A 12,441-nucleotide genomic window follows, 5' to 3' on the forward strand; every position below is an offset into this window, starting at 1 on the left:
TATCTTGGGGTTCATTTCTCTTAACACCATCTTATATGGTCATATATACATAGATTTTTAGCATTTCTGATCATCTGATAAAAAATATCCTAGACACATGAGGGAAACCATGGGACCTATATTTCTTTGGGTTTGGATTACTTCACTTAATATGATTTTTTCAGTCTTTCCATTTCCTAACAAATGAGGCAGTGTCATTACTTCTGATAGAATCATAGAATTTATATATATATATATATATATATATATATATATATATATGTATCACATTTCTTGACCCATTCATCTACTGAGGGGTATCTGGGTTGTTCCCATATCTTAGGTAAGGTGAATAATGCTGTGATAAACATAGTTGTGCTGGTAGCTTTAGTATGGCCTTGTTTGTGACCATTTGGGTAAATGCCCAGAAGTGGGATTGCTGGGTCATAGGAGAGCTTTATGTGTAGACTTTTGAGGGATCCTCCATACTGCGTCCCCAAGTGGTTGAACAAGTTTACACTCCCATCAACAGTGCATTAGGCTTCCCCTCCAGCATATGTCATTATTAGATTTCTCTTTTTGACAAAAGATTTTTTCCCCATGAAGATGTGTAGAAGATATAGAACAACCTGGCATGAAGGGCAAGCTCTGAAAGTTTACACAAGTAGCTAAGATTTCAGAGTGGATGGAGAGTATTAAAAGATGGTTTTCTTCTTCTTCAAACTTTTATTCATAGGCTATACAGAGAGTTCTATCCTGTTTAGTTTGGAACATTCAGATTGCAGGTCATGTCTACAGTGTATTTATTGCAAGGCACCTATTTGGCTTGTAAATATTCTCTCTTCAATTTGCCCAGTATCCTAGGAAAAGTAAATGTTTAACCACAGAGAACAGCCTTCCAGAATTTAAGAAGGCAACTGAATGAACAGTTTTATTCTAGTGTTCATACTGTAAAATAATGACTCAGTTTAGAAACTTTTTCTGAGATAGTTTGCAACCCCTTGAGAACTATTTGATTTGAATCAAGTCATTCTTGTTATTGTAATAATTCAGCCCTTGTAATTTGCCTTGCTGAGATGATTTCTTCAGTAAGTTCTGAGACCAATTTTGGATACAGAAAGGTATTAGCACAACAACAAAGTAATGCATGCTTTCCATTTGAATCATGGAAATGCTTTTTTATATTTTATGTTTTTGGAAACAATCCTGTGTCTTGAATAAAACTACTTCAAATACCTGAGCAAATATTACTACTTGGAAAATTTATGGGCCATTTTGTATAGGATGATGGCTGAGCTTATCATTTATAAAGACATTAAATCACAAACCTACATGCTTACCTTATAATTATCAGCCTGTGGGGACAAGGAAAGAAAATTAGACCATGATTGCATTTGATGTTTCAGGTTTAAATCTCTTTGGAGCTTTCTTCATCAAAAGGCTGGCTTCTTATTAAACATCTTCATTCCTGGAGGCCAGTTTCAAGAACGGCTCTGGCAAGACTCATGGTCATAGATAATACAAAACCCATCTAGAAACAGTGTTTAATTCTTCCCATAGGCCAGAAACCATAGAAGTTTCTGCAATCAAAACATCCTTTAATCTGGGCGCCAGTGGCTCACGCCTGTAATCCTAAATAGGTGATTTGTTTACCCTCTGAAAGATAAGAACATTATGCGCCTATCTAAAGAGAGTAAAACCACATAGTGACAGCTGCTAAGAGATTATAGGAAATACCAAAAAGGCTCTTTCTGTTTTTTAATTCCCTGGAGTTGCAAATCTTGCCATCTGACGATTAATACGGGTGCTACTTACAGGACACTGAGCAGTATGTAATGATGCCATTATGTGTCTGGTAATTTCAAAGGTTTTCTTTCTCTATTTTTTTTTCTTTTGTACTTTTATGTTGGTAGAAATTCACATAATATAAATATTACCATTTTACACCCTGAGGATTTATATTAGGGAGGATTAAGTACTTTATAATGTCATGCATCCATCACTGCTCTTCATTCCCAGAAATTTTTTGTAAAACAGAAATCCCACATGGATTATACAACTCTATATTTCCTTTCTTTGGCTGCTAGTATCCCTTCTACTCTATGTCTCCATAAGTATTCCCATTTAAGGCATGTAGTAGACTCAAACAATTTTTAATGCAGATCTCTGGAAAAGCTTTCTTTAAAAAGAGATGCAAGCCTTTCATACTCTATCTGCTAATACTCTAAGAAAAATAAAATTATAACAAGAGTTCACAATATATCTATAATGCTGTCATTTGCATCTTCTGTCATAGTTTTCTTAGTTTCTTTCTTTATTAGCATCATTCATTTGTACGAAGAGGTTTCATATTGACATATCCATATATGCACACAATGCACACTGATCAGAGTCTCCTTTCCTTCACGCGGCCTCTCTCTTTGTCTCCTTTGTCAAAGCAATCTCAAGAAGCTTCACTGTTCCGTTCTCACACATTTACAGAGAGTACATGGTCCATCTTCTCCCACCTCTACCTCAGTACTGTTCAACCTCCCTTCTTGTATTAGGGCCAGCACTGGTCTTGGTTTACATTCCAGTCAAGCTTTCCAGTCTTTGATTGGGGTTAGGTTTGCATATCAAATTTAAATGGGAGGAGAATTTAATGGAAAGAAATGGACAGACACAAGAATGGAGCCAGTGCTGTGATTCTTCTGAAGCAGTGACTTTAGGAGGACAGGTCTGACTTCAGTCAATAAAGTCTAATATGTGGGTCGGCCTAGGATTTGTTATGATTATGTGGAATTTCAAAATGATTAACATTCTTTATTTAAATGAGTAGCAAAAAGAAATGTAACAACTAGTATGTACAGATTTTCTGTGGAAAACAATTCATCCAAGATAGTTAATGTCATCAAATATTGTTCACTTAATATCTGTTATAGATGTCATTTGGATAAAAGAGGATTTTTCTCAATAATAGCAATTTGAAAGCTAAACCAATCTTTGGTTCTTTATGTGACACCAACTGTACATCCCGAGCTGATTACCCCGCCATGATCTTTACTCAGTGAGATGACTTTGAGCATCAGTGTCTAGAAAATATCTCAGGGGCTTAGTCTACAAAATCCCACATGAATCTTTCCAGAAAATTGCCTCATTTGATGACTGATCCTATTCTTAAAATATCCACTTTAACAGTATACTTGACACTTTGGACTCTGTAGGTCTAATCACTGATGTCAGAGTCTCCAGGATTCCGACCTCGAAACACAGCTTTCTCACCACAATTCAAATTGGACAACAGTCTCAGAAACTACAATTACAAGAGACAAAGGAAGACAAGATTAAACAAGAGAGGTTGAAATGTATAGATACCTCAGCAGCAATCAATCCCAGCCAATCCTGGAAATAGGGAGGCCTCCGGAACGCCGAGGCCTTTAGTTATTTGATTGTAGCAAGGCAACTGAATTTCTGTGCCCTGTGAGTGTGATGTAGTATGCACATTGCCTCTAAGAAGGGGCAGATCTTGAGGCAAAGTAGCTCTCTTCATTCAAGGGACGAGGCTGTGAACACTTGAGTCAAAAATCAGTCATCTAGAGAATGATGTATCTTGGTACTGAAGAAAGAACTGAACAAAGAGACATTCACCAAAAGTCCACTATAGGTATTCTTCTAAACACAGGATACATTTTTCATGTGTTGATTTTTTTTCTTATCTTGGGAAGATAGGGATTCTCAAGTTGAATACACTAGTGCTAGGCTTATAATACTGGTAGATACTTAACCCGAATAGTAGGTTTTTGTTTTTTTTTTTAAGTGGGTCTTTTTTTTTTTTTTTGTCTGTCGTCTGTCGTGGGGATTGAACTCTGGGCTTGGGTGCTGTCCCTCAGCTCTTCAGCTCAAGGCAAGCACGCTACCTCTTGAGCTACAATGCCACTTCCAGTTTTCTAGTGGTTTATTGGAAATAAGAGTCTCATAGACTTTCCTTCCCCTGGGCTGGCTTTGAACCGTAATCCTCAGATTTCAGCCTCCTGAGTAGTTAGGATTACAGGCTTGAGCCACCAGCACCCGGCTTTAATGGGTCTTAAAGAGAATTATTACTTACTCACTTAATTAATTAATTAATTAATTAATTGTGCAATACTAGGGTTTAAACTCCAGGCTCTGCACTTCCCAGGAAAGGCTCTATCACTTAAACCATATGTTTAGCCCTTTTGCCTTAAGTTTATTTTTCAGCTATAGTTGGATAAAGATAGTTGAACAGTCTCAGTTCATAATTCTACTACCTATGCCTTCCACATAGCTGAGATTACAGGCACACACCTTGAGTGCTTAGTTTATTTGTGTGGTGGGCATTCTCTATTTTGCCCAAGCTAGCCTTGAATTATCCTTTCAATCTCTGCTTCTTAAATAGCTTCGATTACAGGTATAAGCCACCATGCCCGTTCTTCTTACACAATAATTTTTATTTTTATTTATTTTTGTGTGGTTTTAACAAGGATTCAGTGGGGGGAAAGAGACGACAAGAATTGATTTGTTTGTGTGTGGGGTGTGGGTGTGTTTGTGTGTTTGTACTAGGCCCTGAGGCCTACACAGTGTCCCTGGGCTTCTTTTGCTGAGGCTAATGCTCTACTACTGGAGCCATACCTTTACTTCTGGAATTGTTGCCGATGTTAGTTAGTTTATTGGAGAGAAAAGTGTCATGGACTTGTCTACCTGGGCTGGCTTTATATTGTGATTCTTATGTCTCAGCCTCCTGAGTAGTTAGGATTAAAAGCGCAAGCTTCTGGCACCCAGCTCAAGAACTGATGATTTAAGACTTCACAACACGGTTTTGGACAACAGAAATAGTTAATCCAAGATTGTCAGATTTCTTGCCACTTGATTGCCTGTTTTCACCTCAGTGCTTTGTATAAGTACTTGCTGACCAAAGCTGGTTGTTCTGTTCAGGAAATTCATTTTTTATAATGTTTGCCTTGAGAATAGAGCTATGAATCTTGAATGACATGATTTATGTATTTGGAGTGATGTATTGCTGCATGTTTTCACTTGCACTAAATTATACCCTGAAGATAACTGTAAATATTACTCAAGCTGCTTTTATTTTTCAGTTGACATACACGCAGAATTTCTTGATTTATGGTATAGATTAAGATTAGAATTTAAAAGTTATTTTTTATCCTTCAGAAAACAAAAAGAACTTTAGGCTACAAAAGTAATTTATTAGTTTCATGAATTTCTATCTAGGAATAAATAAAAATTCCAATAACCATGATAAAACTGTTCTTCCAGACACTTGTTTAGTTGTTTAGAAATTCTCTAAAGCCTAATTATTCTACAGTCACCCATCTAAACTAGAATTGTTGACAGTTGCATATTCTATGTGACATGATTAGCAATAATCAATGAAGGTAAAGTCCTGCCTGTTCCCTCCTACCTCTTTACCCAAGTTTATCTATTCTTAGTCTTTAAGTTTTCTTTCCTTAGTCTCATTAACATCTATCTATAATGGTCACAATATGGTCATTGGTTTTATTTGGTTAATAGGATAGGTTTTCATAATATGGCAAAAATTCTGCAGATAAGTTCTTCATTGGGAGAGAAAGCACTAAGAAGTATTGTACTATAACAAAGATGATTGGATTGGAGATGGATGAATATTTAAAATTGTTTCTCTGAGATATGTGATGCAATGAACAGTCTGTCAAAGGTGGCAATCATCATTATATCTTCAGCATTGCTTATACATCACAGGTATGCACACCTTGTACCTCAAAATCTACAGGTGAAAACTAAGGAAATGACTCTTTCTGATAATTGTGATGGTCTACTACAACAACAACTCAGAAAGGGGAAGTGCTCCGAAGTCAGTGATTACTGGTGTTACCTCATAATTTTTATCTTATTCTAAATTTTATCAGGTCTTCTAGCACCTTCTAAATAACTACTGCTGTGTTTTTTTCTTTATTGTTTGCATCACATTTCATATTTACTTATCATTTTCTAACACCATAAGCTGAGTAGCTCTAACTACCATGCTTTGTAGGATAAAAGAACAGAAAGAGTGCTTTTTTTTCAGAAGTGCTAAAGAGAGAAAGCTGAGATTAGTTGAGGTTAGTTGTTGAGTACAGTTTGTGTAACGCTTGGGGTGCTTGGACAGTTTGGAGGTTGGCTCAATGTGTATTCGCATGAGTAAGGGAGGCGGCTTGCTGCAGCCTTTCATCTGACCTCATCTGCCCAGCTTGTGGTTCTTTCTCTAATTTGCTGGCTTTAAATGAACATCTTTTGATTTCCCACCAAAACTCCTTTTACAAACCTTGTGCCAATACTGAAAATGATGCTTTCCACTGCACAAAGAAGAAATTTATGGTTCCATGGAACAAAAAAAAGGACAAGGATTCTCACATCACTCTGGGTAAAACTAAATAAGATCTTATTCAGGTGGAAAAAAATAACTTATGGCATTCTTTATTTGATTCATTGTTTTACATCTAAAATAGCTTTTAAGAAAAAAATTTCATAAAGGTACTAGAAGTCTCTGGTTGTTTGGTGAGGAAGCTCACAGAGGACTTGTTGCCAGTTAGAGCTAGTGGTTAGCTAGGAGAAAATACGCTTGTATAAAGATTTTATTTAGAAGGAAATGAGGAGTCCTAAAACAAGAAAATCATGTCTTATCTGAGAGAGTCTTTTTGGAGCCTGGAAGCCATATTCAAACTTTCAGCTCTGCATAAATAACTGCCACATTGTGAAAACAACATCTTTTGTTCATTGACACCACCTCTATTTACATTTCATATTTTCTTTTTTACCCTCAGTGATTACTCTAAAATTTGCAATAAGTTGGTAAATGAATACATATTAAAATATTTATCACTGGGCCTGTATACTTTCTTCAGGGAACTGGTATTTCTGCAAAGACTGGTCCATACGTATTTTATAAGCTGCTTTTTCTAGAATCGTTAGTTGGGAATACAAATCTGGTTCTTAAAGCACTACTGCAGAAATCCGTATCATGAGTGAAAGCAGTGGTAGGAATTTTCTGGGTCAAGAACCCTTCTGACATTTTTAGTGCTTTCATATTATAAGAAGGGATAAAGATGGTAGGCATGGGTAAAATAATTCCTAGGATCTAGAATTCTGCATCAAAGCATAGTCTGCATCTTCAACAAAGTGGTTCTTCACGAGTAATAATGAAAAACTTTGCAGCGTAGATAAACTATACATTGCCACATATAAAGCAGAAACTAAAGGCAATTAATAATATTTATAATTCCAAAGCCTATTTGACATGAAGACCGTAGTGTTTCACATCCTCCAGTGAGCATAAGTTTCCTTTCAATGTTGAAACTCAAACAAAATATCTGCTTTCTACTAAATGGAGTAGACCAAAAGCTGCTCCATTTCAGAAAGCTTATCTATAATTAACCAAAACTACTAATAGCCATTTTTTTACTAGTTTCTAAAATAGGATAAGTCACTTTTAATGTTGGATTTTTTTTTCACAAAACGTTCTGGTTGAGCGTTAGATTAAAAGGTAGAGTTAAATAGACATGAAACATTGTTTTGGAGTCCTTTTGCTTTTGGAGTAATCTGTACTTTCGTAACCCATTTTTACTGGTGGAGCCACAGAAATGACAGTGCGGTTTAAAACTGCCTACAAAGCAGAGCATGTGCATGAAAAACTGCTGTAGAAATGCCCTTTCTTTGCCATGTCATTCAATGGATCCTGAAGTTGGAAATTCACTGAAATGAGAGTGCTTATTCTTCTTACTCCTTTTTCTAAAACATCCTCTGTGGTTTTCCTCCAAGCAACCCATTTCTCCGCCATGCCAACAAAATACCTTCCAGAGTCTCATAACCTTGCTCTCTGACTCAACCTTAGGATTTTAGCCTTTGATTCAATGTTTGTCTCTTTGAGTACTGGCAGAGAACATTGTATTGGCAAGAATTTACCATATAGAGGGCTACAATTCCATCAAAAGAAAGAATTTATTTTCATTGCACTCTGTCAGTCTCTTAATATTGCTAAAATCCCCTCAACTAGAAGCTCACTAAATTTCCCTTAAATCAGGTGGTTGGAAGCAACAGAAATTTATTATCATACAGTCCTAAAGGTAAAAATGTGGAAACAGACCTCATGCATTTGAGAGGAAGGTGGATGGGGGGCATTTTGTTCTTAAGACTATGGTTGAGGGCTGGGAAGGTGGCTCAGTGGTAGAGTGCTTGCCTTGCATGCCTGAGGCCCTGGGTTCGATTCCTCAGCACCACATAAGCAAAAAGAACAAAGCCAGAAGTGGTGCTGTGGCTCAAGTGGTAGAGCGCTAGCCTTGAGCTGAAGAGCTGAGGACAGCGCCCAGGCCCAGAGTTCAGGCCCCATGACCGGACAACCCCCCCCAAAAAAGACTATGGTTGAAGCTGTTTTCTTGCTTTTACAAGTATCCTTAGGCTATCCACATTCTGTGGCTTATAGCCCATTTCTATCTTCAAAGTCAGAAAGAGCCCACTTAGTGCTAGAACTCATCACTGTCCCTGGCTCTTCTGTCTCTCCCTCTTCCACTCTGAAAGATCATTTGGTTACATTGCAGCCTGTGAATAATCCCAGGCAAGCTCAATGTTTTGAGGTCAGCTAATTTCAACCTTAGTTCTAGGCACAACTTTAATTCCCCTTTGCTTGTGTCATAAAACATCCTCAAATTCAAGAAATGAGATACAGATCTTTTTGGGGGGAGAGAGGCGATCATGCTTTTGTCTGTTTTAGACTCTGATTGCATACTTCTCTAATATTTAGACACAACATTGTGTGTGGAAGATGTAGTTTCTGAATAGAAAAATTTGAACCTTTAGCCAGGCACTGGTGGCTCACCCCTGTAATACTAGCTACTCAGGAGGAGGCTGAGATCCAAGGATCAATGATCAAAGCCAGCCAGGGCAGGATGTCTTTGAAACTCTTATCTCCAATTAAACACAAAAAGATGGAAGTGGAACTGGATGGCTAACTTTGGTAGAGTGCTAACCTTGAGCACAAAAACTCAGGGAAAGTGCCTAGGCCTACAGTTCAAATCCTAAGTTGGACAAAAACAAACAGCAACAACAAAAAAAGTCAAACATCTGTGCCTTGCAGCTCTACTAGCTATTGTGCATTCAACATGCTGTGCCTAGCATTGTGCTCAGCCAAATAGGATTACATTACTTTTCATTTGTTAGCTCTAAGAAATTTTGGTATGCCTATTCTACTTTTCTCCCTCTTCATCCTAGAACTGTTGGAGATAGCAATCACTGAACTCAAAATTCCTTTGGGAGGCTATGATAATGCCTAAAATGTGAATAGAATTGGACATGGAGAAGAGAGCCTATGATGTATATTTAACTTTGATCAATGAAGCAAGTCAATATTTAGTTTGCTTAGCTCTCAATAAGTAAGACAGAATAATTATTAAGTCTAGCAGACGATTTATTCATTTATTGAAACTCTCATTTACTTCTTAGAAATATACAAGAGAGGGACTGGGAAGATGGCTCAGTGGTAGAGTGCTTGCCTTGCATGCATGAGGCCCTCAGCACCACATAAGCAGAAAAAGCCGGAAGTGGTGCTATGGCTCAAGTGGTAGAGTGCTAGCCTTGAGCTGAAGAGCTGAGGGACAGTGACCAGGCCCAAAGTTCAAGCCCGATGACTGCCAAAAAAAAAAAAAAAAAAAAAGAAAAAAGAAATATACAAGAGGGGTTAGTCTGAACTAATCATAATTTTTACTTCATTGTCCTCAACATGAAATACTAACTTATTTTCACAGAATTGTAATGAACACTGATTAGTGTATCTCTTATAATAGTTAGGCAAAGTTAAGATAAATTTAACATTATTTAAGAAAAACTCTCTCTAGCTCCTGTCTGATATTAATAGGGCTTTTCTTTTTTGGAAAGATAAATACTAATACTTGCTAAGTGAGGACATATTTTTTCTATTACAGCAGGAGATAAGTTTTATAGATCCATGGATATTTCTAAGCACATGAAATGCAGGATGAGATAAGTCTGCTCTGGTGGGGTTTAGTCTGCACAGCTATTGGCATTTTCAAGAAAAAAATAGTGACAGATGTTGTATCATTCACGCTTTTGTTGTTGGGCAGATTTATGTAGGCATTGCACTACCACAGAGATAATGTCAAAACCAGAATTTCCATGTGTAGAAAAACATACACTCTTAGTTTAAGAAGCATGAAAACTTACTGTATCATCAGATCCTATAATAGCCCAGTGTGATGTGGAATTTTACCTTTGGAAAAACAATTTAAGAAACTAGGTTTTGATTTGATTTTCTCAGCTATGAAAGTACTTTTTATATTGATGCATTGGATATTTATTAAGGTTGTTATGGGATATTTAATGTAGGGCTCTATGTAATGGAGACTCAATTAAAAGATTGGGTTCTACTTACCTCCTTTATGTAGGATTAATAATCTTAGGAAGTCATTGGCACTCCCTCAAATTTATAATATTAACTTTATAATATACATTTTTACATAAAATATATCAGCCTCAGAAAGCTATGATAAACTTTTGTGCGAAAAGACTTTACAATTTCTAAAATGGACATGTAAATGGACATATAATGATTCTCATTTTGAAAAAGTCATTAGCTTTCATTGTTAGTTGGTATTTGTTATGGTTTATGCCAGAATATATAGTCTCTTCACAGTTATTTAATGAAGAGACTATATATATATGTACGTATATATACGTATGTGTATATATATGCGTGTATATATATATATGTATATATACGAATATGCACACACATACATAGAGATATATAGAGAGATATATAGATATATAGATATAGATGTGTTCAGGCAATAAAGAAGAGGAAATTGCTGATACCCAGAAACCAGTTGCAATGGCAAACACTGGCCATCCCTGCAGAAAAGGGAAGGAAGTGCTATCATCAGTATCAAAGAAAAGCTGTAGTATTGTGCTAGGTTCTTTAAATAACCTAAGGCATATGTAGAGGGACATGGTGAGGGACAGTATTGTGGAAAAGTCAATACAGCCATCCAACATCAGGCTGGAAGTATTTATTTACATATGATATGTTGAATATGTCCAGATGGCGCTATTTTTTTTCCTTTTTGTCAGTTGTGGGGCTTGAACTCTGGGCCTGCACACTGTCCCTCAGCTCTTCAGCTCAAGGGAAGCACTCTACCACTTGAGCCACAGTGCCACTTCCGGTTTTCTAAGTGGTTTATTGGAGATAAGAGTCTCATGGCCTTTCCTGCCTGGGCTGGCTTTGAACCACAATCCTGATTTCAGACTCCTGAGTAGCTAAGATTACAGGCGTGAACCACTGGCGCATGGCAAGATTGTTTTTAACCAAGCAAATACTTGCTCTATTGTGATATAGGATACTAATGGGCTTGCTGTAGAAATGGAAAAAACATTAACAGTCATGGAAATGTTATGTAAATTACAATTAGTCTAGGAAATGAATTCCTTTTCCTTTTCCCTTTAGTATCCTCTTCATCCTCCTCTCTGTCTCTGTCTCTCCCCCACTCTTATGTTTCTTTCTATTTTCTTTTCTGTCTGTTTCTGTCTCTGTGTCTGCTTCTCTTTTCTCTTTTCCCTTTCTCTGTCTTCTTTTTACCTTTCTCATTTTCCAGCCACATGAATAAGCTGTGCTTTAACCTGGGGAAGTATCTGGAATTTGGTTATAAGCTACATATTGATTACCTTAGAGTCTTTGGGAAAAGTTATTTGACACTGAACAGGTAACATACTTTTAATGATATATTACTTTAAATTACTTTAAATTACTTTAAATCAACTTATAATAAATCAATGTGTTTACATATTCTTTCCACTTTAGATATTTGCCTTATCTCTTTCTTTGGTATGTACTCAATACTTGTTTTATTGTATGCTTTTAAAGTTCATTGATAATTAGTACAGAAAAAATAATGTTTTAAATAATTGGATTGATAGCAGTAAATATGCTATATTGATTTTTAAAATATTTTCCCTCATCATGGCAGCATGATATAATAATCCAGGTGGAGATTCACTTACTCCTTAGGGTTTAGGAATGCACATAAAATAACTATGAAATAATATAGTCCAGCTGTGTTGAGGGGATTAGTAGAGGCCCTAATTGTGATGTGACAATTTACAATATTTTTTCCAGCTGAAACTTGTCATGTACAGATACAAGCTTTGTCGAGTCTCAAAATTTACATAGTTAGGTTTTTAAACAGATGTCAACCCAAGACGGTGTTTTCTTAAGACTGCAAAATGGTGTGTGTTATCTGTAAGTGATTCTAAAGCATCTCATTTACACAGGACAGAAAAAGACAACATTTTTTGAAGAATTCACCTAGGATAGTAAGGGTTTCATTAAAAATACTTGGAAGACATTTTTTTCTATCATATTGACCTAAGTTGAGTTATGTTTTCATCCCTGAAGGCTAAAAGCATGGGTCCTGCCTACTGGATGAG

The sequence above is a fragment of the Dipodomys merriami genome, unplaced genomic scaffold (assembly GCF_024711535.1).
Source record: "Dipodomys merriami isolate MVZ:Mamm:240054 unplaced genomic scaffold, mDipMer1.0.p SCAF_10, whole genome shotgun sequence".
In the NCBI taxonomy this organism is placed as follows: domain Eukaryota; kingdom Metazoa; phylum Chordata; class Mammalia; order Rodentia; family Heteromyidae; genus Dipodomys; species Dipodomys merriami.